Here is a 26,370-nt window from a genome sequence, read left to right on the forward strand (position 1 = left end):
AAGTATTGACCAGGTTACAGAATAATAATTTATATTGAAAATGACTTGTACATGACCATGTGTTTATGTTAGGGAGGGGCAAATGTTTGATCAAGTAGTTAGGAAGTTTGGATATAAGTCACTTGTAATTTGACTCTTTTTCACAGTGTGCAGATCTGTTGGCTCAGTCAGTCTGTTAAATCTGAGATTTGCTAGAGGAAACACATTTTACTATTTTAAGCCAAATTTAGGTAAACTATATTAAATATTACATATTGACCAAGGGATGACTTTATTCAAGACCATTTCCGGGAATTTCCAAGCTGGAATGGCTTCAAGCCTCATGTTGCAGAGGCTTATAAGGACAAACCTATATAGGCCATGAGGCTTTCCCATGAGACTTTGCTCTTTTCCAAGAACTACAATTCCCAGTGTTCCAGGAAGATACCTGGTTCCTAGGCAGGTGAGGGCTTACAGGTTAATTTTGGGCATAACAAGTCTCCGATTCTTAATTTGTGAAGTGAGAGTAACTTCTGAACAGTCACTCACTTCACAAACTGGCTAGACCAAATGAGGTTGGCAGTGGTATAGTTTAAAATTAGCTGGGCTGTTGGGATGTATGATTTCAAGCAGAGCTGAAAAGTTCTGTTTTCCAAGCACTGTTTTACCTCCACACCCTTGGAACCAGTCTTGGAACTTGTTTGCTTTTTACTGTTGTGTTTGCCCGAGGGAGAAACCCAAAAGATGCAAGAAAGGAAGTGTGTGTGTGTGTGTGTGTGTGTGTGTGTGTGTGTGTGTGCGCAGAAATAGTTAATTATTGTTTCCTTTTCATAGCTGATTGAGGTTCTAATTATATTATTTAGCAGACTAAAAACTCTCCACGGAATAATTAACATTGTAGAAACAGGTATTAGCAAAGTTGTTTGTTTGTTGACAGTTTTTTGGCAGAAAATAAGTTGGTTTTTAGAAGAGAAGTCTTGATATTGCTGGTTTATAGAAAACTTAAATGTTTGAAATCACCTTAGCATATAACATTTCAATTTTAGTTCAATTTTTTTTATGTGCTAAACTTTTTATGGAGGATTTGAACATGAAGAAGTATAAACAGGACTGATGACGTCATCACCCTTTCCTAGTTTATCAATTCACCTTTCCCTCCTCTACCTACCTCAGATACCCTACTGATCAGTCAGTGTCTGAAAGACAAGAAACTTTGAGAAAGTTCTGACTGTAATGCAGCTATCACATAAATGGAAAATAAGTGGCATTAAAAAAAAAAAGAAACTAATTCAGGCAGTGCTCAAATTTCCCATTGTCTCTTAAGTATAAAACGTGTTTTTTTTTTAATTTCATTTTTAAAAACAGTTAGTGTGATTCAGTATTCAGATAAAGACTACCTGCTGTGATTGGTTGGTGTTTTATGTTGTATCCCCTGCCCCGACTTGTTACTTAGTTACTGAAGATCTAGGTTGTCTGTCCTGTGGCGTTTCCAGCAGCTTGCATTTTGTTGATTACGTCCCTGCAGAGAGTTAGAAACCTTTCTCTGTACTTTGTGCTTCTGGAAATTGGTTGCTGAAATTCGAGGCTAGATAAGAATCGGGTTCCTTCAGGTGGGGTGGGAATATGGCCAGTGGTTTACATTTTGGAAAGTTAATTCTGTAATAATTCTCTTTCAGGTTAATAACATACGTTCCTTGAGTGAAAAAGATGCGCTTTGAGCTAAGGTTCTTGATCTTGTTATAGAATGTGTGTGTGGAGCTATAGGATTGTTTTATATGAAAAGTTCTGCCGTGCTTCCACAGCATATGGGGGAGACAGATTATTCATAATTAGAAAAATATATTCATAATCAGGAAGAGCGTTGGAGGACGCTCTAATTTGTTAGTTAAGTTTTAACTTTTAAAAGCCACAGGTAGAGAATATGATGAAATAGTTTGCTGGTGTGATTGAGACTTTTCAGCCTGATTCTCCACCCCAGCTACGGTCCTTCCCTGAAGTAAGTGACTCTGAACTGTGAAGGTGTTCTCAGGACTTTAGCATCCACTCATATTCCAAGCTCGTGTTCCTCTGTGCATGTGCAGTCAACTAGAACCTCGTCGGGAGTTGTGCAGTCTCAGCATGTGCGAGGCTGCATTGGTCCGTGGCTCACATGGGCGTGGACAGACTCTCAAGAGTGTAACCTGTGTGGCGAGGATGGCCTGCCACCTATATATCTATGACACTGGAAAATCCAATTAATTCAAACATATGGCACAGATTGTGTGATATTTAAGTCCTTGTAAAAACTTTGCTGTGAGACATGTTATCTGCCTGTGGATTATGGGTAAGCATCATTGGTGTTACCTTACTTACTGACTGAGTATATGTTCTGTAATGCAGTGGCATGATGCATTGGGAGGGGGTGGCTTCAGGGGGCCCATGCTGAGGCATCCCCCCAAGGTACCAGCCATACGACGGAGGCTGGTATAAAAATGAGGTTTATTTGGGATAAAAGAAGGGGTGTGGGAAGGGAATAGTGGCAGAGAAAGAGAGAGGGGGACAGAGAAAGACAGAGAAGAGAAAGAAGGGAAGAAGCTGGCCAGGAACATGTGGAGAGAGAGAGCAAACAGTCCTTTTATAACAATCCAGGCTCTACCTGGCTGTTGCTAGGTAACTGTTGGGCAGAACCTAGAAGAAATGCTAACACATTTGACATGGCCATGTTGGAAGGGGTAAAAATTAGACTGAAAATTAGGAGATTTAAATTCTAAATTTGCTATAAAAATGGCAGATTTTTTGGGAAGATATAAATATATGGTGTCCAGTTTAATTTGAATATCAGATATGTAAGGGACATATTTTTAATGTAAATTCATTGGTTCCCCCTTATCTATGTTATTTTTCTTCCATAGAACTGTTACCTCAGTCAAGCATGGAAAGCAATATTAGGCAGGATTTTCCATAGATGAACAGCATACAATTTTTAAATTGCATACCGTCCTGAGAAACATGACAGAATCACCCCTTGGCCTGGATGGAATTTTAATTCTGCCCCCTCTGTCCGTGTATCCATGCTGTGTAGACCGTCTGCCTGTTGGCCACTTGGTAGGGCTGTTGGTATGTGGCATAACATATAAGATTCAGTGCCATCTCCACTTCAGCCATCACTGGAGTCAACATAAGAACGGCTAGATGTCTCTAATACCATAGGTGACACAGAATAACATCTGGTTTTGTAATGTGAAATTCAAAATCTGTTTCTCTTATTCTGTTTGACATTTCTCCTCTTCTGGAGGCTGTTTTGTGATTTTTGGCAAGAAAATTTCACTTCCCTGTGGCCTTAATCAGCACCTGTGAAGCATGAGAACCGCAATAGGATTTGCCAGGTTCTTCTGTTCCTCTTAGAGTAACTTGACAATAATTTCCCCAAACTTGTACACCAAGGTGGCTGTGGAAGGCTGCTCCTCTTGGCTTCGCTTCTGGTGAGACTGTGGCCTTTCCAGTTCTGCTTTCCCCAGATACCGCAGTAGTACACATCTACTCCTAGTTTATGATGGGCACATAACTGCACGGAATAAAAATTAAAATCCCCAACCTTCTCCATGTAAAATTATGACCATGTTACTAATATATAACTAATGAGACTTCAGTGCAAATCATAAATCCAGCTTGGGAGGCACACAAGGAAAAGGCGTGTCATCCTTGCTTTATTCTCCCTTCGGGTGGAATGTGGACCTTGGGGCTTGGGTTGGAGCCGCCATCCTTGCACTATGGGGCCAGTTTGGGAATAAGACAATGTGTGGTGGAGCAGCAAGATGGTGTGTAGAGTATCAGGGCAACCCTGGATCATGTGCTGTGTGTGTGTGTGTGTGTGTGTGTGTGTGTGTGTGTGTGTGTGAGAGAGAGAGAGAGACAGAGAGACAGAGAGACAGAGACAGAGAGAGACAGAGACACACAGACACACAGATTTTCTAAAAAAAATATTTATTTATTATATATAAGTACACTGTCACTATCTTCAGACACACCAGAAGAGGGCATCAGATCTCATTACCGATGGTTGTGAGCCACCATGTAACGGTTGCTGGGATTTGAACTCAGGACCTTTGGAAGAGCAACCAGTGCTCTTTTTTTTTCTATTCTTTTTTTTCGGAGCTGGGGATCGAACCCAGGGCCTTGCGCTTGCTAGGCAAGCGCTCTACCACTGAGCCAAATCCCCAATCCCGCAGTCAAAGCTCTTAACCACTGAGCCATCTCTCCAGTTTTATCTTGTTGATTCCTTTGTTATATGAAGCACGGCTAGATTTTTACCTAATTAATGTAAAAATAAGGTATCTCTGGGTAGGCTATTGGCTAAAACATTTGTTCTGGTACAGCTAATCATAAAACACATTGATAAGCTATTGCTCACTCTGTCTATATGTTGTCTATATGTAAACAAGAAGCAGTGGAATGGTTACATGAAAGTGACAAAAGCTGTAGAACAGGGTGTAAGCTCCCACTTGTGTGATCACAGCATGCATGTGTTTATGTGCACTTTCCTCTGAAAGAATAGCCAAGACCATGTAAAGTCACTGCTGGTCACTAGGGGCTAGGAATCCCGCTTACTTTATTTTGGGGGAAGGGGGGAATGGGAGTTCACTATGTTGCCTAGGATGACTTTGATCCCCTCAACTTAAACAATCTTCCTCCTTCAGTTTCATGAGAAGCTAGGTCTCTAGGTACACACCATTATGCCCAGAACACATTAAACCATTTTGACCTGTCTGTCTATCTTCCTGCCCACCTGTCTGTCTGTCTGTCTGCAAATGTGTATGTATATATTATATAGGGGGAGTATGTGCCATGCCTCATGGATGGAGGTCTGAAAATAACCAGGGGACTTGATTCTCTCCTTTGGCCATGTGGGTCCCTAGGCTCGAACTCAGGTGATTCGGCTTGTAGCCATCTCATTGGCTACAGCACACATTTTAAAAATAGTGTCTCTGTCTCTGTCTCTGGTGTAAGCGTGTGTGCGCACAGGTATGTATGAATGTTCCCACTTGTGTGTGTGTAGAGAGCAGAGGTCAATACTGATGTAGGATATCTTCCTCTGCTGCTCCCAACCTATTTTTTTCCAGACAGTGTCTCTCTCTCACTGAACCTGGAGGTCACTGTTTGGGCTAGAATGGCTGACCAACAAGACCCTGCTTCCCACACTAACACTGAGATCACAGACTTAGGCTGCCACACTGAAAGAACACCTAGTTGTTGGAGACCAGAACTCAGCTACTCATGGCCCCTTCCCAGCCCTTAACTATGCTTTTTCTACTGTCAAGACTTTAAACCCAAACCACCTTTTTAACTTTCAAAGGCAGAACATAGTCTTCAAAACTCCTGACGCATTGCCGAAGCTGTTTAGAACATAGCTTTGTGAGCTGGTCTCAACCTCGTGTGAGATCGGTTGCTTGTGAATGTTGAGTTATGAGAAATTTAGCGAGTGAAAGGTTTCGGGTTGTGTAGTGACCAAAGATGAATTAAAAGACCAAGTGTGTGATGACTCCATGGTGTTTCGAACAGCATTTGCCTGTGGTGCATTGCGTAACCTCCCTGCATCCCTGGATAAACACGCAGCACACACGTTTCGCACTGCGGATGCATCTCTCCAGGCAGCGTCAGTGACTCCTTCCCGAGACACCTCAGTGCCAGCTTGAGACTACTGCATAGTTTGAATTGTGGTGCAGGTACCACACACACAGAGAACAAAGACCTTCAGCCTCATCCCGTTATCCTACCCCAGCGTGTAAGTATCAGATTAGACTCTACACAGTTTTATTTAAAAAAATGATGAAATGGATCTTGGCGTGGAATTAAGACAGGATTCTCAACAGTTTCTACAATGGCCCTAGATGTGTTTCTGCTATTGCAGTGCCATGCACTTATGCAAAGCAGCATTTTCAACATTCTTGATAGCAGAATAGCAATATCAATCCACCACGCTGAACACTGAACGCTCTACATCCTGCAGTATTAAATACTGTCAAGGTTTCATCCTTTGTGTGGCAATTTATCTCTTCTTATAGTAAATGGTGAAGTTGTGTGTAAGCCAACAAGTTGTCATGAGATAAATTTCATTATGGTTTATTGTCAGTAATTGCTTTGTCAGTACACCTAACTTTTATGCCTGGTAAAAATTTCTTGGGCAAAATGATCATGAGCAAAAATGTTTTGACTGGGCCGGAGAGCTGGCTTCGTGGTAAGAATACTCGCTGTGCTTGCTGAGGACTCAGATTCAGTTCCTAGCACCCACCTGGTGGCTTACAGCCGTCCGTAACTCCAGCTTGAAAGGATCCAGTGTCCTTTACTGACCTCCGCATGCAGCAGGCACGAGTGTGGTGCACATACACACCTGCAAGTGAAACACCCACACACGTAAGTAAATGTAAAAAACACCCACACACGTAAGTGTGAAAAACGAAACACCTTATAGAAAGCTCTGCTCCTGCTGTGTGTTTTGGAGAAAAGATAATCGGAAGCCTTTGTCCTTTAGGAGTTTACACTCCAAGAGGAATTTGAGATAGGAGAATTGATGACCAGCTTGAGGTAGAACGTGGCTCATTGAAGGGAGGAGAAGAAAGGAGGGCCATGGGACAGAGGCCTCCATGCTTGCCTTCCTCTATGTTCCCTGTCTTATTTTCCACTGAGCCAACAAAGGAAAAAAAATAATTCTTTTAAAGTTATTTTTATTTGCTTGTCTATAGAAATTTCAGCTACCAGAGAAATGGTTAATCTAGCATAATAATTTCCACCCAGGCATATATATATCTTCACATATGCATATATATGAATGATAAATTATAAATTGTGTTAGTGATAATACAGGTATGTTTGGAATATATCAGAACTTTCCTGTGTTGGAAGGTCTTCTGAAGGGAATGACTGGTTTGTAACATAAAGGCTGACTGAGTCTACTAGCCAAGGCAGAGGAACAGAGTTGGGGGAAGTTGATGACTCCCTAGTATGTGTGGGCAGAATGCATTTCACTCTGGGAGTCAGTGGGGTTGTCTTCTCCTTTCTACAAAAGCATGGGTGTTTGAGTCATTGTGTATAACCACATCACTTCTTTCCTTAAATGTCCTGCTCAGAGCCCCAGAAGATAAACAGAAGCTGCATAGTTGTGAGAAAACATCACACTGAATACAAATAGTCCAGAAAGTTGACTTCATTCATGATGCAAAACCAAGGACACAGCAGATGCTTTCATTGCCAAGGGCTAGAGAACACCACAGAGAAAAGCAACCGTTCTGGTACTTAATGTTCCAGGGGCAGCCATGGACTAACTTATGTACATCCTTGCCGCTAGAAACTAACTTTCACCTTGATGATCTTGATATTATTCCTTCTGAGGCCAAGGAGCTAGCTCACTGAGTAAGGAAGGGGCTCCGAAAGCATGAGGACCTAAGTTTGAGTCCTTAGCACTGGTGTAAAAGGCCATGCATGCCTGTGTGTGTCTCAGAGCTGGGAGATGGAAAGATGAACACCAAGAGCTCGCTGGCCACTGGTAAGTGAGAGACCCTGTCTCAAGGCCATGAGGCTAAGAGCCTGAGAGGGAGAGCCTTGATTTCCTCCAGCCTCCACATGTGCATGTGCTTAACCCATGTCTTTGAAGTGCCTCTTGTCTAGTAGAGTAGAGAATCTTTGCCATTGGACTCTATTATGTTCACTTGAATGCACGCTCTCCTGTGTCTGCCTCTCCAGCAGATACCACCAAGAACCAGTACTACCGGCTAGTAAGTTTACTTGCGTATATTACATAGCATGTTACCTGCTCCACCATGCTTTGTGCAAGTAGATGAGAGGTATGTATTTGAATGGATATAAATTGAATGACATCCATGAACTGGAAAATTAATCTCACACCAGGTATGACTTGGGACATTATGAATGCCCAGGAGACAGGGAAGTATTGTTTTCAACATTTTTCATAAAATCTACTGGATTTGAATTAATTTGACATAGAAAAAATATATACTTTTAGGTACATAGTTTCCCCATTGAGAGATGTTCTCCACAATGTATTGATAACCTATTGCTGTGCACGGGTGCCTTATTAGCACACTCTCCCTCACATGAACCTCCATCCCTACCTCTGAGACAGATTCAGATTCTGAACCCCTCCCTTTTTCAAGTGACGCATAGATCACCTGGTCATCATCTAGTCGTCTCTGTACATCTGCTTAGTTGACAACGCGCATCTTGACTGTCAGACATGGAGCTGAAACTTTCTCCCTGCCCTTTGTTTCCTACTCCCCTTGCCGCTCCTTCCATGTTCTTTGTTCCCAAACTGGAAACGGTGGCAATGCCTCACAGTTGATATTTTCTAAGTGAACAGTAGATAGAGTATAAAATTCTAGACAAATTTAGTCACCGGCCTTATTTTCTTTAAGTTGATGACCTGTTTATTAGGAAAGAATTAAAGACTTGCATCACAATTTGCACTGGGCGTACACTATCCTCTCTTGAGCAACTGTGTCGATGGTTGTTCTAAAGTCCACAGACATCGTGTCATTTGCTGGCTCCAAGTCTTGGTTTACACGGCTTAAAAAATCAAGAGTGGTGGCCTATCATCATTTCAGTCTAGCCAGATGAACACAACACTACGCTAATATGCTCAAGCAGGCCACCAGCCTATGCCAGTGTCACCACACGTTGGCATGTGTGTCAGTACAAAAGGACCACCCTAATTACTGATGCTGTGCTTCAAGTTTAGCCGTCACCTCTTTCATGCACACCGTCCTGAGTTTGTTTTCAATAAACCACCTATGGCACTCGACACTAACAGATTGAACAAGAACCCATCTGGTCAGGCCCTGAATTTGTTTCTTTCAGTTCTAATACAAATGTCTGACTTTGTTTGGTTGTCAAGATGCATACATAAAAGCCTGCTAGTACCAATCACTAACAATGGGGACTATAGGGGTCCACTGAGCAGTTTCTCAACATTAATGTGTTTACATTGTAAAACTGGCGTATAGCTTGATCTACCGGAGACAGAACCATCAATTAATATAGTTGGTTTTCTATGTGGAAAGGTTTCCTTGGCATTCATTTTCTTTTATAGAAACAATGTATCAGTCAACATTCTTCTTTCATATTTCTTTGTGTGTGTGTGTGTGTGTGTGTGTGTGTGTGTGTGTGTGTGTATGTGAAAGATTTGAATAACAAACTTGACTTGATTTGAAGTGGGATAAAGTGGTAGAATGTATGTCTTATTTCCTGTTTCATTGCTGGGAAGAGACGCCATGACCAAGGGAACCCTTGCAAAGGAAAGCATTTAATTGAGGGCTTGCTTGTAGTTTCAGAGAGTTAGCCCTCCACCATTATAGTGGGCGCTGAAGCAGTAGCTGAGAGCTTTACATCCAATTTCACAGGCAGCAGGCAGGGAGAGAGAGCGAGAGAGAGAGGGCGAGAGAGAGAGAGAGAGAGAGAGAGAGAGAGAGAGAGAGAGAGAGCTGGGCTGGACCTGGCTTGGACTTTTGAAACCTCAGTGCCCATGCCCAGTGATATGCCTCCTCCAACAAGGCCTCACCTCCTAATTATTCATGAATAGCTCCATTAACATGGGACAGAGCTTTCAAATAACGAACCTATGCTGGCCACTCTCATTCAAACAACCATAGTAGGTTTTCATTTTGTATTCATTACAGGTACGAACTCTTCATGGTTTCTGTGTCTATTGTCTTCATCAGTCTGCTTCTCTGATCATTTGACCTGCGCCTTCTCAGTTAGTTAGCCTGATGTGATGTAGTTCTGTGCTTTTTGGGCCATTTCTTCCCCTGCCAATGACTCAGAATATCTCATGGATTCCTTCTTTGCTATCTGCATCTTTGACTCCCCACCCCCTACTCCTTGTAGTAGACAATTCTGAGACGTCAGTGGTCCAGTTCCCAGCAGCCTCCATTTCGCTGATCACATCCCACAGTTTAACTCCCACTGAGTTTTGACCCACTGACCTCCTGACAGTCCCGAGTACCTTTGGTGAAATGGTGCCATCCTCCCCTTTGTCACACAGGAAGGAAGCTTCCTTAGATTGGGCTGTGAGTTCTTTAGTTGGCTGTTGAGCCGTGGTGTGAGATAGGTGAGGAAGAGCAGACGGGTGAGGGGCTGCCTCAGTGCAGCAGCTCTGACCTCCAGGCCTCTCTTCCGTTACTACTGGGTTTGCTGTGAAGCAGCTACTGCCTGTGCCACTGCCTGGCTGCGGTGTTTGCCACTGAGGAGGTGGGTATAGTCAGCGGTTCTTCCTGAACGCTGTGCCCAAGCTACTCGGATGGAGCGGCGGCGCTGGCCTTCGTCCAGGGCACAGTGGGAAGCTCTGCCTCCTGCTCATCACAATGGTCTTTCAGCAGAGAATAGTTCCCAGTGTCGGCCTGAGCGAACTTTTTAGGGATTTATTTTTGGAGTGACTCCCGTGTGTGAGATTGAAGTTGTCTGGGCTATGTTATACTCTGACTACTTCACCTGCGTTCGTTCCCATTTTAACCCTCCAAGCCTCCTTCGGGATGAGCACAGGAGCCATTATCCTCATTTCACTGATGGGGAAATGAAAGCTCAGGGGTCATCCTGACAGAGTCTGAGTCACATTTGGAGACAGAAGCAGATGTTCTGGGGTCAGTGCCTTTTTTCCACAGCACAGTGCCAGCAGCTCCACTGGGCTATTAGAACGCAACTGCAAAGGTGCGGATGTCCTGTACCCTTGCTGGGGTTGTTATTACCGCTTCTGGCTGATGTCAACATGCCTGTGTCCCCAATAATCAGATAATCCATGTTCTTCATCATGCCAGATGACTAAACTCTTGGTTATGAGATCTGTGAACTAGATTATTCTTTTAGATATATTTAATCTAAAACGATGTGTTTGTGAATGCCTGTGTGTGGATCTTTACATACATGTGCAGATCTTTACATACATGTGCAGGTACCTGTGGAACCCAGAGGTGCCCAGTACCCTGGAGCTGGAGTTACAGGTGATTGTGAGTCACACCTTTGGGTGCTGAGTTATCTCTCTAGTTCCATGAACTAATTGCTCTTAACAAAATGAAAAGAACATACAAATCTCCATGCTGGTAAACATGAGTCTCAGTTCTTGACTCTTACTTTCAATTGGTATGTTGATAGGTTGCCTCCAAGAAAATTAGCACACCGTCACTGCCTGTTTCGGTTCTGATGCAGACATCACTAGTTAATCGTGTGATTTTCCCACTAAACTTAGTTTTGTCTATAATGTCCTTGTGAACTCAGAGTACCAGGCAGCCCACTGCCACCCTTTGTTACTCTTGCTCTTTGAAAACCTTATAAGGTTCTCCTCATTCAGCCATTGAGGAGGGTGGTAGGGCATGACCCAGCTAGTTTAGTTCTAAAGGCAAGCTATGAAAAGAAAGCTACAGAATTCTATTTTGGCATAGAAATAAGAGCATTACTAGATACCCAGTATTGAATTGATTGTAATCTCCCCCCCCCAAAAAAATTCAGTGGGAGAATCTCCAGGAAATTGAGTGGTGTAGGCCTTTTGTGCAGGGTAACATATACTTGATCGAAAAGTTGAATAAAGAAAAATCTAAATAAATGTGGCTACTCATTATGGCATCTGTCCTCTGGAGAGAAGTTTGAGGAAAGTAGTATTATGCTTTCATTGTAAGAAGACACTGTTCTACATTTGTGTTTAATATGGCTGGCTTTGTGTGTGTGTGTGTGTGTGTGTGTGTGTGTGTGTGTGTGTGTGTGTGTGTGTGACTGATTTAGAGTGGAAAAAGAACTGTAACCTGAGATAATTTTTACCATTAGCTGATATAATTTTTAGTTAGAATATCAGCCTTATTTTGTTTTTTCCCACAGCCAGTTGTTTACTGAACCGTCAAAATTAGACAACGTTTGTGAAATTGAGCTTATACAGTTGTTGCTAGCTGCTATTGTGAACTTCCTCTTTTGTTCCCCAAATGGGTGAATCTTGTCTTTCTAAAGCAGCAACTGGTTTCTGCTTGTTTCTTAAAGGGAAGCTAAAGACTTGGGGGAGAATGGCATCTATCTATTTCAACCATTTCTTTCATAATTTTGTGAGTTTCCTTCATTTATCTCCGTCCTCCCCACCTCTGTGTGCCTCTGTGTGTGTGTCTATGTGTGTCTGTGTGTGTCTATGTAAGGGTATACCATGTGTGTCCAGGTACTTGTGGAGGTCAGAAGAGGGCATTGGATCTCCTGGTGCTGGTGTTACAGGAGGCTGTGAGCTGCCTGTTGCGGGTGCCGCAAACTGAACTGGGGTCTCTGGAGGACCAGCATGTGCTCTTGACTCCTGGGTCATCTCTTCAGCCTAGGGGATTTTTTTTAAAGCATCAGAACCAGAGCATAGATGAGGTGAAACAGTGGATCAGATAAGAACCTCAGTTAGTACCCTGAGTAACACTAGCTAAGTTAGCGGAGAGGCAACAGTCAGACTCCCCTCAAGAACAGATATTTGACACTAATCTAATGCTTAGTGTCCAGGCTGAGATGTTGTTCATTCTGTGCATGTCCACTGACAGGCTAGTAGGATCATGTGTGCCTCACCTATTGCTGTACGAAGGATGGCTTCATTTACCATTTAGTGGCTTTTCTCATTCACATGCTGTTGCCATGGACCCAACAATAATAGTCTTAAAGTCCTGGAGATGTTTCTTATTGCTGGTTGATGAGAACAGTTTCTTCTGCATTTGTTAGCTGAAGCCAAAGTTTCCTTCAGCTGACAGATTCCTTCTGTAATGAGTATTTCCCACCTGATAGCTGCTGCTGGATTGGCTTATATTTTCTTGCATTCCCTCATCTTCGAATGGTGTGGTCAGAAGACGGAGTAGGGTATTTGTCTATCCCTACAAGAATGAGTTCTCGTGAGAATAGTAAAGAAAGGAAGCTTAGAAGGTCTCTTAGAAAAGATGGCCTTTGCATTCGCTTCAGGAGGTCTACACTTTAAGCTTCAAGAAGTTAGGGTGGGTGGACTCCCTCAGATGTCTGTCTCAGTATTAAGTGTAGTCCTGTGTCCACATTGTGCTCCATAGACATTCAGTATGAAGACGATAGGCTATGATGAGTGGTATCAGAAAGGTCTTATCGGGAAAGTCCAACCACAGCAGGGCATATTAGTAACTTTGCTGATGCTGTGATAAAATACTTTGACACAGGGAGCCCAAGGAAGAGAGAGTTCTCTTATAGTTCCAGAGTGATGTGGGTCCATCACGAAGGGGAAGGTAGAAAGTGAAGGCATGGAGGTGGGAGCCTTAACCTCAAGCCCAAAGCAGAGAGAGCAACCTGGAAGTTAGTGAGGCCTTTTTTCTCTTTTTTTTTTCTTTTTTTCGGAGCTGGGGACCAAACCCAGGGCCTTGTGCTTGCTACGCAAGCGCTCTATCACTGAGCTAAATCCCCAACCCCCCTTTTTTTAACATTTATTTATTTATTATGTATACATCATACAGCTTTCTGCCTGCATGTATGCACCTGCAGGCCAGAAGAGGGCACCAGACTTGATTATAGATGGTTGTGAGCCACCATATGGTTGCTGGGAATTGAACTCAGGACCTCTGGAAGAACAGACAGTGCTCTTTTTATTGGACATTTTATGTATTTACATTTCAAATGTTATCCCCTTTCTTCCACCTCCCATTCCCCCTCCCCCCACTCCTCCTCCCCCCACTCCTCCTCCCCCCATTCCCCCTCCCCCCTTTCCCTATGAAGATGTTCTCACTCCCACCCATCCACTCCCACAACGTCCTGGCATTCCCCTATACTGGGGAAACAAGCCTTCATAGGGCCAAGGGTTACTTCTATTGATGCCAGACAAGGCCATCCTCTGCTACATATGCAGCTGGAGTCATGGGTCCCCCCATGTGTACTCTTTGGTTGGTGGTTTAGTCCCTGGGAGCTCTGGTGGGGTCTGATTGGTTGATATTGTTGTTCTTTCTATGGGGTTGCAAACCCCTTCAGATCCTTCAGTCCTTTCTCTAACTCCTCCATTGGGGTCCCCGTGCTCAGTTCGATGGTTAGCTGCAAGCATCCTCATCTGTGTCAGTGAGGCTCTGGGAGAGCCTCTCAGGAGACACCCATATCAGGCTCCTGTCAGCTCGCAGTTCTTGGCGTCCCCAATAGTGACTGGGTTTGGTGGCTGCGTGTGGGGGCTTTTTAGCTTATCCCCAGTGATACTACCATCAATAGTACTTCTACCAACATGGCTGCACCACCCAAACCTCCCTAACACAACCACCAACTGGGGGGCCAAGTGTCTGAATACCCAGCCTATGGGGGACATTTCTCAGTCACTTAAACCACTGCAGAGGGGAACATAGTGGGAAATAAACAAGAATTAAGTGTGAGACAGTGACTCCACCATAGAGAGAGGAGAGACTTACTAGTTCCTACTCTCCCCAACACATCAAATTATTTAAGTCACAGGCGTGGAGTTATTGTTTACCTGGAGGTTGTCACATGTGACTTCCTTGTCCTCTTACACAGACCTGTCACTAGTGTTGATGTATGGGCCATACTCTTCTCCCTAGGATTCTCTTGGAAAGACAGTGATGACAGGGGGTGACTGTATTTCTCATTGAAATGGAGCTTGATGGTGAGACGGGCTCAGATTTAAGAAACTTCAGGGCTTGGATGCATTAGCAAAGGTTACAGTGTTGTTATGGGGAAGGAAGATTATCTAACACCGCGGCCTGACCTGATGCAGGCTTCATAGATGAAAACAGCAGATAATTTGAATAGTGAACTAAACAAGGAGGAGAACGCAGGACAGTCTACTGTCTGTGCTCGTATAGTCCCTTTAGAAGATTTGAAAGATCCTTGGTGTGATGAGTGTTCCTGGGATTGTGACATCTCAGACTGGGGCCAAACTGCTGCATTTTATGAGTGATTACAGTGGTGGTAGTGGTTGTGATGGTGGTGCAGTAGCTTGAAAATGCTTGGCCCAGGGCGTGGCACTATTTGGAGGTGGTGTGTCACTGTGGGTTTGGGCTTTAAGACCCTTATCCTAGCTGCCCGGAAGCCAGTGTTCCCCTAGTGGCCTTCAGATGAAGATGTAGAACCCTCAGTTGTGCCTGCACCATGCCTGCCTGGATGCTGCCTTTCTCCCACCTTGATGATAATGGATTGAACCTCTGAACCTGTAAACCAGCCCCAATTAAATGTTGTCCTTTGAAAGACTTGCACTGGTCATGGTGTCTGTTCACAAGAATGGAAACCCTAAAACAATTGGGACACACACACACACACACACACACACACACACACACACACACACATGTATGTATCAAACTTTGTAATAAAATGGTTAGACCTCTCATCTGAGTCTATATGCTATGATTGATTAACACATTTTTAAAAAGGTAGACTGGTCTGAGCACATGTGTGCCTTTCCTCATTGGGATGGAATAAAAATGTTAAACAAATCATACAATCCTTTAATAATATTGGCAATGAGTTGGCTAAAAGACATTCCTTATTTTCATCTAATAATACCCTGTGTGTGTTCGTTATAATTATGGCTGTTTCAAGTGTGAGGCTCAATGGGGTTTCCTCCGCAGAGTCCAAACTGCAAAGGTCCCTTACTCTCAGTTGTGTTAAATGCACCTTCCCTGATTTTGGCCTTGGGAACTGAGGGCTGAGAAACAAACTGATACTCACAGAAATGTTTTTCTTTCCCTGTTTCATGGTTGCCTGGCTTCTTAGGTGGTTTCAGGGGGATTGTAGGTGTAAATTGGCCTAGTTTCATAGTCAATTATCATTTAAGATCATTTTTGAGCTGTTTAACCGACAGATCGTAAGTAATTTTCACATACAAAAATAGGACTTAATAATTAGCTTCTGTTTCCCATGCACTTAGTATCTCGAGATCAAATCTATTACTTGAAGCAGGTGGAGGTGCTTGCTGTATTGGTGAGGCTCCATTCCTAGTCACTTCCCGTCTTAGATGAAAGGGTCGGATTGATAGTTTATTCCTTACAAAGCATAGTGTTGCTGTTAACCGCAGCTGGCTGGCTGTCGGTGTCGTGAGCAGAAGTTCTCATTCTCCATAAACACAGTCTCAGACTAGTTTTTCACTCATACTTGGTTAAGTTCCTAAAAGACGGCCTTTCTGAACATGAATCTGAGCTAAATGGGTATGAGCGAAGCAGGGGGTGTGTGAAGACTGTGGAGGGAGGCGCCCTTAGCCTGGAGTGGCAAGAGTAGGAAACCCCATGGATTACCGTGCTCGGCTCCGCCCATCCAGACTTTCAGTTTTCTTAAAGACACTTAACACCACCCCTTGAGACTGCTGGCTGGAATGTTTGTGAACTAACATTAAACACTAAAGGAGTTTTCAATTGGAGGTGACTTTGCCGTCCAGGAAGACATTTGTTGGTGTCTTGTTTCTTTTTCCGCTTCTGTTATCGCTGGGCTTATTGCGGGTGGAGGGCGGTTACTGGGCTCGGTCACCAGCGCTAGTTAGATGCCAAGCATCCCACAGTGCATGGGACAGCTTCCATAAATGTTACTTGAATGTGGATGTCAATGGTGTTGGACTTTAGCGCAATATGTGGCCCAAAGTAAATACTCATTAAAAAATAGTTTTTAATCATCATCTTCATCATCTTCATTACCAACTGCTAATATAACTGTTGTTCGTTGCATTTTGGTTTCTCTTTGACTCTGTTCCCTCCCCTCTCTTCTTGTAGGTAAATTTATCTCTGTACCTCAAAATTAGACTTCTATTCTAGCCTTCAATCAACCGTTTTCCCCATTATATCAGACCAAGATTTCTTGGCCAGCTATTTCTTGTACTTTAACTTTTTTCTCTCTGTTGTCAAATCAGTGTATATTCTAGAGCCAGAGTGCTGGGGCTGAAGCCCATGCAACACTACCTTCTTGAAGTGTGACCTTAAGCACCTTAATTTATTATTTTTTTTAAGTTTCAATTTTCTGGTGTGAAATGGAGATTACTAATGCTCCTTCTTTCACAGAGCTGCAGTGAGCATTAAAATAAATGAGCTTCGTGAAACTCTTGGCTTAATGTTGATACCAGAAAGGTGCTCGGTATATTATCTCATAAGTAAATAGGTGTTGCCGTGGGCTGTTTTCCTCTTCAAGAATAGACACAGATGCTCCCTCTACTAGCTCTGCCCTGTCCAGACTACAACCACAGCCACCCGAGGCTCTTCAGCGTCCAAACTATGGGCTGTCTGGATTGAGATCCGCCTAAATAGGATATGAGCATTTAACAGATTTGGCACGACGAAATCATTACAAAATGTCTCAAAAGTGCTTACTATCCATTTTGTCTTGAGATGAGCTGTTTTTGATATATCGGGATAATTAAAATATATTATCAGAACTGGTTTCAACATAGGTTGTTTATATGTTTGTTAAATATGGCTGCTAGAATAGACTCGCAACTGTGGCCTGCATTTATTTCTGTTGTGATGCTCAAGGCTGTCCTAAGAGGCAAGTCTCCGATGATGGAGGCCCATCTGTCTGAATCAGGATCCCTGAAAGGTTTCTGGCACACTCTCAACAAGGTAGGGTTGGAGGGGTCTGTCTCTCGGGCCCAATTTGTTGGGCTTGCTTAGTGACTCTGTTAGTTACTTTGCGGTACTGCTGTGACAAAGTATCCAACAGGAGTAATTTAAGGAACGGCTTATTTTAGCTCACAGTTGGGAGCACATTTGAGCATGGTGGATAAGGGGAGGGGCTACCCGGGGGGGGGGCTTTCCTCTTTACTCAAACCCAGAGAGAGACCCTCCCAGCTAGGCTCAGAGGCATATCACAGCAAGCTGTCAGGATGCTAAAGCGATACAATGACAAAAATGCCCACGGCTTTGTATCCTCTTTGGAACCTGGATTTGTAAGGAGGACATGCTGTTTCTTTGTAAAACTACAGCCAACCTTGGAGGCCTCCTTTCAGGTGCCTGCTCCTGGCAGTGGAAGTACTACGCTTCTTGGCATGGGAGTTCTTTGCTGTTTTTGTTGTCCAGTCCAGTGACCTAACAGATTTGTGAAGTTCTCAGACTCTTGCAAAAATCTCTTTCCATTTGCTTGTCCTAGTGTATCCTAAAAACCGGTTAGAGCTAACGCTATACCAGACTGAAGAACCTCATGTGCTTCTAATACAATATTTTCTTTCACTTGGTGCCTTTTTCTGTGAGATCGGATGTGTGAAGTGATTAATTCTATTTAAAGATAAAAGCTGATTGAGACTGTTTGCATAATTCTTCGCTGTAGGTGTCGATCTTTTAATTTGTACTTCAGAGTTTCCACACAGCGCTTTCAGCATTCAGTTGCCAAGTTTACAAACTGATAAGGGAGATGGTATCTATTGTAAATAAGACTAAACGTGGGAACTTATGACAGTATCTCAAGATTATATAATTATTAGAGTAAGCTGACAGGCCCCAAAAGATCTGTCTTGGAGTGGACAATCTCTGGTATTTCTTGCTTTACATGGTGGAGACGTGTGGACATGTCTACATGTTGATCAATGCACAAAAGAAATCTGATAGGTCACAGTATTTCCCCTGGTGATGGTTATTGATCCCGTTTATATGCATGCTTTAATGTTTCATTTGTTGTGCATATTTCTATCACAAATCTGAGCTTTGTTAACAACTTGTAACATATATTGAATTCATGTTCTGTGAAGCCATTATACTAGACAGAAAGGATTCAGTAACTGGTACAGCTACTGTGAAAGATCCCACGCAGAGAGACCCTTACTCAAGTCTTGGGAAATCGCGGACCCCAGACACAGAGAGACCATTTTGGATGTAATAAGCAAAGGCGAGGTTTATTACGGAGACCTATTACAGAGATCTCCGGGCCAACACGTATCCCACGCAGGAGACAGAGGTGTCGGCCCCGAGAGGCTGGGAAAAAGAGTATTTAAAGGCAGAGGCTGTGAGCACCAGGGGATGGGGGATGTCAAAGGGGAATGTACCACAAGTTACAGGATTGTTTTATGGCTCCAGGAGATAAGGGGACGCCAGAAGGTTTTATGGCCCCCTGGTTCCTGGAACAGAGCTACTAAATCAGGAGAAGGGTAGGGTCTTCAGGTCCTCATTATTTTTAAACGTTTGTCAAAACTGATGGAGCATTTGTATTTGAAACACCTCTGGTTAGGCTTGGGCTGTCCGGTTTCTTGGAATGCTCTCTGTAGGACACAATGGCTGAAGAGCACAAGTAGGGGCTTATCAGGGTCTGGAGGACATCTGGTTAAAGTATGACTCTGAGTAAGCTGGGGGGATGTCTTTGGATGGTTTATGGCTCAGTCCTCGATAGCCTGAGCTGGTTCTTGCATTCCTTTTCTTTATCTTTATGGCCTGCTATTCCTGGCGGCAGGGCTTAGCCCTGAGTTTGTGGCTTTTGGGGCTAACTCTTTTCATTTTATATTTTTAAACCTAGAATTCATATAATTTTCTTTTCATTCCCGTCTTCTCCTACTAAATAATTCTAATCTTAGAATTTTGATATCAAGTCTCGTATTTGGTCTCACCAGTTGTCCTAACTGACTGGTACTGTTGTCTCACAACCATCAACCGCACAGCACCCACTCGATTTTTAACAAAAGCAATTAACCTGTTTGTCACGCAGGAGCCAAAAACTAAAACCAAGAAAATTATTAATAATGGCCCAGCTGTAGCAGAGAGTAGGGTAGTCATCTAGGGAGATCTACTAAACTAGCTCTCGAACTATCTCTGATGTGTTTTTCTGTCTGTCTTTTGTCTAACCTTTTTCTAAGTTTATTTATGGAGTCTTTAATTACTCCTGAATGGTCTGTATAGAAGCAACATTTTTCTTTCAGTATAGCACACAGACTCCTTCTTTAAGGAATATCAGGTCTAATCTTTTTTTATTTTGAAGGACTATCTCTGAGAGGGAGGTTAGGTATTCTTGGAGGTCAGCTAAAAAGTCTTTGGCATCAGGATTCTATCTGGACACTATCTAAACCTATATACCAAGGTCATGACTGTCTTTCAGAACTTCTAAACTTATATAGGTTGTGATCCCTGAGGCACAGTCCCAAGAAGTGTTAGGAGTACTAACATATGTAATGTTACATCATTTGTAATAGAAATCAAGCCTATCCCCACACCTATCTCGATGGAACCCAGGACAAACGTGACTAAATTTCCCTCTAGGTCCCAGCTCTCAGCCCTAACAGCTAGTACACGGCTGGTGAGGGCTGAGAACTGACGGCTGTCAGGGTGGTCAGCAGCACCAGGTATGGTCCTTTCCAGCGAGGATCGAGTGTCTGGGCTCAGTGTAGCTGCTTCCGACCTGGAACTGATGGGATGTCTCAGGGGTCTCCGGGGCATAGGCTGCTGTCAGCTGTGAGCAGATTTCTTTCTGTATCACCTGTAGGTCTTTTAGCCTGGCACACAAATCATTATTACTATGACATGTTGGTTCAGTAACATCATCTAATACAGTCAGGGGAGCTGAGGCCCCATATAAGATCTCAAAGGGGGTAAGGCTGAATTTGGAAGGGGTATTTCTTGCTCTGAAGAGAGCAGGAGGGAAGGAGTGTCACCCAGTCTGTGCCAGTCTCCATGGTCAATTTGTTTAGGGTCTCTTTTAGAGTTCTGTTTATTTACTCTACCTGTCTTGAACTTTGAGGTCTGTAAATATAATGTAATTTCCAATCGACCTCTAAATATTTGGCCACACCCTGGCTTACCTTGGCAACGAAAGTAGGACCGTTGTCTGACCAGATTACCTTGGGCATTCCAGACCTGGGGAAGATTTCTTTCAGTATCTTCTTGATGATTGCAGAGGCCGTCTCTCGTTTGGTGAGGAAAGCTTCTGTCTATTTCTGAAAAAGTATCTACAAGCACTAGGAGATTATATTTTTCTGGTTTTATCTCAGTGAAGTTCACTTCGACTTTTCGTTAAACTCTCTAGGTCTCTTTGTCCTGTTTGTTAAGCATTTATTTATTGACGTATTTTATACTTTTTTATTGTCTCTCTTGGCTAAAATCTTAAAGTCTATTATATATATTTTAACTATTTGGACAAACTTCTTATCTCTTAAATGAGTCTATTTTTTTATTTGGCAAAGTGAGTCTTTTCTTTGTTCTCTGGGGAGTATAGCTTCCCCTCAAGTGTGCCATTGTCCTTTATCTTTTAAGCAATTTGGGCCTTTTCTAAGTGAGGCCATCCCTTAGTCTAATCCTAGTTCTCAGTGGCTGTCTCTTGCAGGCCTGTAACCAGGATAGGCTCCTGTATAGCCATTTCCCGAGCCACTTTATCTGTTTTGTCACTGCCCCATGTCACTGAATCTCTTCCCTCCTGTTTTCCTGGGCAATGAATAGTACTCACAGTTGTTGGCTTCATCAGGGCATCTAAGAGATGGCAAAGATATCTGTGGCGCTGATGTGCTGGGGGGGTAGAGGTTCAGCCATTCTAGATGACATTGTGTTGTCCACCATGGCAGCACCCACTTGTCTCTGACCTTCATTCATGAAGAGAACTGTTCCCATCTGTGGACAAGGTCCTCGGCTTTCAGCAGGGGTCAATCAGCCAGTCGCAGAGGTCTTTCCTCCACCCATGTGCTTCTGTCAGTGTTTGACACTCGTGCTGTGGTGGCTCCAGGTCCGGATTGGGCAGCAAGGTGACCAGATTGTCCCCAACCGGTGGAGAATCTAGTCCATGGCAGCTGACCAGTGGTCCCATCTTTAGGGACACTCTATCAGCCACTCTATCACAGTTTAAGTCCTGGATTGGGTGATAATTGTTAGTGCCATGCTGGCAGGAACGGTGTGTTTCAGGCAGAAAAGCACTAAGCCATTCAACTCCCAGCATCAGTTACTGGTGTACTGAGACAGGTCTTAAGCTCCACATACACAGTCTATAGATATGTATACACATGGCCTCATCCAGCCATTTCAGCCCACGCAAGCCAATTTGGAGAGCAATTTTCTCATGAGCAAGGGATGGGGGCAGTCAGGGATGACTATGAACTAGTGGGTTACCCGGCCCACGCCAAGGTCCACTGTTCTTCGGGCAGTCCATAAGTATTGTTCGTTGTCAGTAGCTCCTTGCACTCAAGGTCTTTGGATATTGGCCCACAGGGGGGCATAGGAGCACAGAGCATTGGGTCCCTGTATCCACAAAACAACTGGGCGGGCTTCCCTTCTATCTCTGTGTATAGCCAGCACCAAGAGGCTCTCCAGTGTCCCCTCTTGTTCTTTCTGGGGCAGTCCCTGACCCAATATCCTTTTTCTTCGTATTAGGCACACTGATCTTTAGTCAGGAATTCTCTTCTGTTGCCAGGTACTATCTTCCTAGGTTCCCTAACTACTGTGGCCAGTATATGTTCCTCTCTCGTCTTTTATCTCTCTTTATCTCTCTAACTTCCTCTTCTTTTTGTCTCTCTTTTTTTTTTTAGCTTTCTGTTCTTTTTACCTCTTTCTCTGTAACTTGTACTAACTCTCAGCAACTTAACTTAACCCTTTAAATTTTTGTAACTTTTTCTTCATATCCTTTCTTTATCTTAGCCAGATTGGTGGGGCATTTTTTAGCCCCTCAGAGACCCACCCTTGGAGCCTGGCGGCAGACCTGGCACTCCCTACCTTTTGGCGTCTGAAAAGAGCAGGCAGAAGTGAGGGCCTTCCATCCATCTCTGGAACACTTTTTCTGGCCTCTAGTAGGATTTTGTCTTTCCTCGGTGGTAAAGAAGACCTGTAACAGTTACTAACAAGCATCTCAAATGGGATGGTGAGAAAACAAGAGAATCTTGAGAATAGAGGTCCACTGAAGAGGGCAAATAGCATTTAGTCACACAGCTAAGCCAGGAGGCTTTCTTGGGACAAAAAGACCTTGTGTCTGTGAAACAGAAAAGTGAGCAGAGGGGCAGTCTATCTGTTACCGGTTGTCTCTCTGGACTTAGATTTTCCCTTAAGGAGTACCTTCCTTTAGTGCCAGCTCAGTGGCTTTATCACTCAAGAGACCCATCCTCTAAATGGCACTAGGCTTTCAGTAACAACTAATAATAAAAGGATGGAGAGACGATAGAACCTGAGTGTTAGATACTAAGCAGCTGACAAAAGAATTGTAACCAGTTCACCTGGGGCTTCTTGTCTCTTATATCTAATAAAGAGATTGTTAATACTATAGTACCAACCTTTAATAAAAAAAAACTATAGCTCTCTCCATGTCTCTGAATATCAGGACTGTAGTAGTAGTCCTTTACCAAACTGTCTCAGTGGGCTAAGGGCCCATGGAAACGAAAACATTAATCCTGACCTCGGCCACAGCCAAAGCCTGAATTCTAAATTCAAACTGGCAAAACAAAACAAAGTTCTTTACAGTTTGTTGTAGATTCTTTGAAACTATTTTAGGGGCTTCTCTGCCCCCCAACCTGGGACATTTCTACCACAGGGGCAGGAACTGGCTGCTGTGGGGATAGGATCAAAGGCATTCTCCATGCTAATGATGACCAGTGAGAAAAGTAATTTAATGCTGGAGACTGGCTCCTCTCTTGGAATAGGGCCAGCAGATAAGGCAGGCTCCTTAAAGAACTTCTCTTAATGAGCACCCTCTTTCTGTGAGCAAGAGTTGAAGGTCTGGTCACTAAAAGCAGAAATTCCTTTCTTGTTCTTGTTTTTCTTAGAGTCCTCTCCCACCTCACTTTTAGCCTTTTTAGATCATTCTTCATGTAGCATTTCTAACACAGCCTGTCCCTTTTTTATAGCCTGTTGACAGCATTTCTGATCTTTTAGGCAGCTATGCACTAAGTGTCATACCGGCTGAAACTCCGCCTTTAAGATTCCTTGTTCCCAGGCAAAATTTAAATCTTCCCCAGCTTATCACAGCTGTCTACCGTGAGATTCCCAGAGATAGCGAACCAAGGTGTAGCAATTTACTAAAAAATCTCTCTATAGTGTTTCTTTTTATCTTAAGCCTTTTCCTTTTAAACAGCTCCTGAAGAGCCAGAAAAATTGGGTGAGACTTGAGAAGTCCCCATGCTCGCTGCAGCAGCTCCGCAGCTAATTTCGCTCCCCCCTACTGTGTGCTGCGAGCACAAGCACAGATAAAACACTATGTTTTAAAAATTAACGTTGGCTATCAACCAACACACTGCCACTAGAGCGGGGTCCATAAAATTAAGTTTCTTACTCACTATACTTGTTTCATACCGGAGGCCTAATCTGGGGAACTTTTTTATTTATGAGCGGTTTCTTCCTCAAGGCTTTTGTTAATGTCTGTTTACACAACTGTTAACAGCAGCTAGGCTGATCAAGGGGAGTAAAGGGTGGCGCCTCTCTCCTTGGGAGGAGGCTCAAGAGAGAAAGACAAAACTCCCTGGCAGAAAACAATTTTTCTCAAGCAAATTATTTTTAACTCTTAACTTAAGCACCAAGAGGACCAAGTAAAACTCTTTGACGAACAAAGCAAACAGTTTCATGATTTCAAACACAGTTATCAGTCCAAGATTTTAAACACAGTCGTCAGTCCAAATTCAAACACAGTCGTCAGTCCAAAATTCAAAAACGAAACAAAAGCCAAAAAGACACTCGACAATACCACAGAAAACAAGCCAGACAAACAATATCAAGACAAAGCATCTTATAACCAACTTTCACAGATGCCTGGTACCTTCAGTACGTGGCCCAAACTGCAGCTTAACCTTAGCTGCTTTTGGGATGAGATGGACCATCTGATTCCACCTCCCAACAGGATTCCAGAGTGTCCTCTTGTCCTAACGACTAAGCACACTTGTCCGTGCCTATATTTAAATAGGCAGCCGAACTCGACCTCTGACGGAGTGGGATTCCTCGTCCACTCCCGCCTAGGTAAAAGGAGCATTCCATCTCCTTTGTTCCAGAAAACCAGAGTCAGGTCCTCCTGACTGTCCATAGCCGGGCTCTCCCGACTGTTCTCCGCCCGTGGAACGTCTTCCAGGGGCTGCAGCCTTGCGGGCCCGGGGCGTCCCCCCTTCCGCAGCCAGGGGGTCCTCACGGACCACAAAGGCAGCTGCACTGAGTGGGGATACACATCCACTCTCCTACAGGGCAGGAATACACATCCACCCTCTTACCACAGGGCAGGAATACACATCCACCCTCTCAGCACAAGGCAGGAACACACATCTGCCCTCTTACCACAGGGCAGGAATACCCATCTGCCCTCTTAACACTGACCAGTACTAAGACACACATATATACACACACGGCGGAACCAAAACAGAGACAGACACAGACTGACAATTGCGGCGCCGCTCACACAGAAACACTCAGACAAACATCCAACTCACCTCCAAGGGGTCTTCGGAGTCTGGGGTAGTCGCGCAGATCCCGGACGAGCCCCCATTATGAAAGATCCCACGCAGAGAGACCCTTACTCAAGTCTTGGGAAATCGCGGACCCCAGACACAGAGAGACCATTTTGGATGTAATAAGCAAAGGCGAGGTTTATTACGGAGACCTATTACAGAGATCTCCGGGCCAACACGTATCCCACGCAGGAGACAGAGGTGTCGGCCCCGAGAGGCTGGGAAAAAGAGTATTTAAAGGCAGAGGCTGTGAGCACCAGGGGATGGGGGATGTCAAAGGGGAATGTACCACAAGTTACAGGATTGTTTTATGGCTCCAGGAGATAAGGGGACGCCAGAAGGTTTTATGGCCCCCTGGTTCCTGGAACAGAGCTACTAAATCAGGAGAAGGGTAGGGTCTTCAGGTCCTCATTATTTTTAAACGTTTGTCAAAACTGATGGAGCATTTGTATTTGAAACACCTCTGGTTAGGCTTGGGCTGTCCGGTTTCTTGGAATGCTCTCTGTAGGACACAATGGCTGAAGAGCACAAGTAGGGGCTTATCAGGGTCTGGAGGACATCTGGTTAAAGTATGACTCTGAGTAAGCTGGGGGGATGTCTTTGGATGGTTTATGGCTCAGTCCTCGATAGCCTGAGCTGGTTCTTGCATTCCTTTTCTTTATCTTTATGGCCTGCTATTCCTGGCGGCAGGGCTTAGCCCTGAGTTTGTGGCTTTTGGGGCTAACTCTTTTCATTTTATATTTTTAAACCTAGAATTCATATAATTTTCTTTTCAACTGGACTGACATTGCCAATCAGCCTTGACCCAGTACTTTAGTGGTAGAAATTGTACAGTGAAAAGTTCAGTTTGAGTCCAGATGCGAGAGAATTTGATGGGTGAGCATGTCAGGGCTACTCTAATGGTAGATGCATTTGTCCCTGGAAAAGTAAACCCAGCTTGTGTGTGTGTGTGTGTGTGTGTGTGTGTGTGTGTGTGTGTGTGTGTGTGTGTGTGTGTGAGCTGGAGTAGGAGAAGGTCATCAGGGTATCAGATAACCTGCAACTGGAGTAACAGCCACTGTGAGCTGCTGATGTGGGTGCTGGGAATCAAACCTGGGTTCTCTGTA

General features: G+C 43.9%; 1 protein-coding gene and 2 long non-coding RNA genes across 22 annotated transcripts in view; 1 reads left to right on the forward strand and 2 right to left on the reverse strand.

The window, feature by feature from the left end:
* Erc2 (ELKS/RAB6-interacting/CAST family member 2) overlaps positions 1-26,370 on the forward strand; it is an 860,589-nt gene that overhangs the window by 64,947 nt on the left and 769,272 nt on the right.
* LOC108348452 (uncharacterized) overlaps positions 6,063-26,370 on the reverse strand; it is a 61,996-nt gene continuing 41,688 nt past the window's right edge. Inside the window, exon 4 of the long non-coding RNA XR_015639626.1 lies at positions 6,063-6,346. This is a non-coding gene — a long non-coding RNA (uncharacterized LOC108348452). The remainder of the gene's footprint in view (positions 6,347-26,370) is intronic.
* On the reverse strand, positions 18,751-25,474 carry LOC148000354 (uncharacterized). The gene is made up of 2 exons (XR_015639622.1): positions 25,247-25,474; positions 18,751-20,362 (listed from the first exon to the last, which is right to left on the reverse strand). It is a non-coding gene; the product is annotated as an uncharacterized LOC148000354 (long non-coding RNA).

Source organism: Rattus norvegicus, chromosome 16 (assembly GCF_021556685.1).
Source record: "Rattus norvegicus strain SHRSP/BbbUtx chromosome 16, alternate assembly SHRSP_T2T, whole genome shotgun sequence".
In the NCBI taxonomy this organism is placed as follows: domain Eukaryota; kingdom Metazoa; phylum Chordata; class Mammalia; order Rodentia; family Muridae; genus Rattus; species Rattus norvegicus.